Here is a 3853-nt window from a genome sequence, read left to right on the forward strand (position 1 = left end):
TTCCTTCCTTCCTTCCTTTCTTTCTTTTTCTTTCAACTAAAATTCTGGGAACTAAGAAGTCAGTTTGTAGATTTCTAGGAAAAAATGAATTTCTTTGATAAGGCAACCTCTCATACCTCCTGTTAATTTCTTTTCCCCTGGAAAACAGCAGAGGCTAGAAGGAAAACCCAATCTAATGTTTGAAGAGAAAGTTAAGGGGCCATGTGGCATGGATTAACTTGTGCAGTTGTGCATTTAGCCATGGACCACTTACTTCTGGAGTTCTGGTTAGCTAAAGGTATTTGCTTTGTTTCTGTTACATGCAGCCTGGGATGATATAGAGTTATCAAATATCATAACTGAAAAATCATTGCAAATTCTACAGTATGCATCAGTTTTTTTTTCACACTTGCTTGCATATTAGAAGCACCTGAGGAGTTTAAAAAATAACAACAGCAGCAACTAATGTATAGATCTAAGCCACATTTTGTAAATTAGTTGTGACAGAGCCAATTAAGAAAAAGCTTTCCAGGTATTCTAATATTCACTCAGTATATAGCCTCTCTCACATTATATTCTTCATGTATCCTTGTGGCCTGATGGGGACTATGGCTGTTTCTGTATTAGGTTGAATTTCAAAGAGATTAGGGTGCATAAATGCATCATTTTGCATAAGTTCTTTTGCAATACAACTGTAAAACTTTAGTATTGTATACATGAGTTTAAATTTTAAAAAAAGCAAGTACACTGATTTGTGGAGAACGTATGGTCACACTCTTTAATAATCTACTATCTCATCTTTTTGTTTATCAGGAAGGTTATTTTTTTGACAATGACATAGGGACAAGTGTCTGGTTGGTTTATTACGGGTCCTAAATCCATGGCAGTGGAGGAAAAGTGTCCCTATAATGAAAGTGCCTGCCTCAGAATTGTTTTCCTGTGGTTTCTGGATTGGGAGTCACATAATAATGACTTCATTGCTAAATTAATAATATTGAATTTTCTAACATACAAGAAGTACATACCTCCTGGTAGATATCTGAATGTACTTACTACATGGAGGAGATGAAAAGATGCTTTCTTTGAGTGATTGTGGCTGGCTTACTCTACATTATTTTTCCATGAAATTTTGGTCCACACAGGAGATTAACCATCCTGATTTAAGCTGCTCTGAGGATCTTTCCTCAAAATCATTAGCAATTCAAATGATTCTCTGAAGCCCTCGGAGAATTGGTTGTGGGCAATAACAGCTAAAGGGTGAGAAGCCAGACTAGTCATGAGACACAAAAAAATAACTCAAAGCAGTGTGAGCTATGTGAGGCATGCAAAATTTATCAGACCCAGAGCGACATAGCATGAGACTTCAGTTATGTCTCCTGCAGCCAAGCTCAGAGGGAATTGTTTAAAGACATTTTGTTTTTTTCTTCTTTTCCCTGTAGTTTCCAGATGAGCTGATACATAACATAATTGTTATTGCAAGTTGCAGTGTGATACTTATTCATTATCATCCGGTTCCTAAAATTTTTAACACAAAGAACAATGTATAGCTAATGAATAGCTAACGTTATGAATAACATAAGCTAACATGCTATAAGTTAATACTTTGCACCAACCTAATAAACTAATATTTTGCACTAACCTAATAACATAACCTAATACTTTAATAAACCAATGTAAATTGTTAATAAATAACTGCAAAACTGCCTCATTCTTTATTCCCTTTAAAAACCCACCTGTAGCAACGGGGAAGGAGAGAGAAGAGGTCTGGGTTGAAATCACGGAATGAGCAGGTTAGAAGAAAATGAACCTGCTAAGGAGGTCCAGGAGGAGGAGTCAGAAGTAGGGGAAATGAGAGGAAAATGCAGACACCACTGGAGAGCAGTTTGGTTGACCTGCCAAATGATTCTGAAGACTCGGAAGTGGAAAAATCTTCTTTTCCCATCTGCAGCCTCTCTAGAGAGAGATGATGATGATCAAGGAGCTGAGACAGAAGTACATGCTCCTCTCTCCCCAAAGAGAAACATCAAAGAAATTCACCATGCTGAATGCTCAGACATTAATTTTCAAGGAAAGGGTTCCAGCTCAGGATGGGGCTTAGGGTGTGGCCTAGGAGGGACTCTCCTGGGGCACAACTGTTTAAAGGGTGCTAGAAATTCCAGTAATCAAGATAAATAATATTTTAGTGCAATATTTTTAAAAACTAAAATTAATACAAAAAATTTGGGATGCACAAAATATCAGAAAGTTTAATAAATTCAGGCTGTTTTACCATGTGGCATTATCGTACAATAGCAATTGTCTCAGCCCATGGCCAGGGCATCTGAATGTTGATGATGGTGTGAAAACGGATTGGGCAACACAGATTCATATGTAATCATATTTTAAAAAAATACAGAGCTGTTATTGACTTCTCCACTTGGCTCACACTATGAGAAGATACTTTGATAAATATATACGGGGTTCTTATTTTTCCTTACACTTTAGGCTCTAATATGGGACTGCTTCTGAAAGCATATATTTGATGAGGCAAAGTTAAAAGGGGAGGCAAAGTTAAAAGGGAAGGCAAGCAGGCTAAATACTTGAAGATGTTAATTTAAAAAATAAGAAGCTGGGTACAGGGACCATTCCCTAAATTGTATTAGAGAATTGTATTGATGGAGTGAGCATACGGGTAAGGGGGAATGTAGAACTAGATGAAACCATTTTGACTTGATCTCTCCATTTTACAAGATAATTTTGTTTGCAGTAAATACTAATAAAGTAGCTGGAGATTTTAGAGAAACCAAGAAGTGGTCTTTAAAGAGGCCATGGAGGAGAAGTTATTGAGTAAAAGTCATTCCCTACAAAATAACACATTAATTAACATATCCAAGCATAGACACTTGACTGTTTGACACAGGTGGGCTCGAAAAGAGGCCACAAATGAATTAAATGACAAATTCTACACAGCTCATGCAGTGATGCTTTTGCTTAGGCAGTAATACAGATTAGAATTTTAAAATGAAGTAAACGAACGTTTAGGGAGGACCAGCCTCACTAAGATTATCAATAATAAATTCATGCTTCATTCAGACTCAGTATCACTGAGGTTAGACAGTTCTCAGTTCTCAGACAATTCGGAGTCACATAATAATGACTTCATTGCTAAATTAATAATATTGAATTTTCTAACATACAAGAAGTACATACCTCCTGGTAGATATCTGAATGTACTTACTACATGGAGGAGATGAAAAGATGCTTTCTTTGAGTGATTGTGGCTGGCTTACTCTACATTATTTTTCCATGAAATCTTGGTCCACACAGGAGATTAACCATCCTGATTTAAGCTGCTCTGAGGATCTTTCCTCAAAATCATTAGCAATTCAAATGATTCTCTGAAGCCCTGGGAGAATTGGTTGTGGGCAATAACAGCTAAAGGGTGAGAAGCCAGACTAGTCATGAGACACAAAAAAATAACTCAAAGCAGTGTGAGCTATGTGAGGCATGTGAGCTTGTTATCTTCAAGAACTGGGATTTTGCATTTTCAATGGTTTTGAGTCAAAAGTTTTCATAGATTCCTTCTAAACATTTACTGCTTATTTACAATTATGTGTATCATTTCCTTAACCTAAGTTGAAGCATATTTTGCTTACATGTTATTAGATATCTTGTTATAAACAAATGGATAGCATTTTAAGATGAAAAATTTTGTATATTAATGTTCACTGCTTAAAACTAAAATGTAAAAGTTAAAATTATTTCATTAAAACATTTATTGGTATGTTTGTATAATTTCATTTGGTTTAAAACAGCCTTCATAAACAGAGAAGGGATCTTGCACTGACATTTTAAATGTTGGGATCTTTGCTTGTGACCTTGGTTTCTGAATAAG

The sequence above is a fragment of the Rhinopithecus bieti genome, unplaced genomic scaffold (assembly GCF_001698545.2).
Source record: "Rhinopithecus bieti isolate Rb0 unplaced genomic scaffold, ASM169854v2 scaffold_28517, whole genome shotgun sequence".
In the NCBI taxonomy this organism is placed as follows: Eukaryota; Metazoa; Chordata; class Mammalia; order Primates; family Cercopithecidae; genus Rhinopithecus; species Rhinopithecus bieti.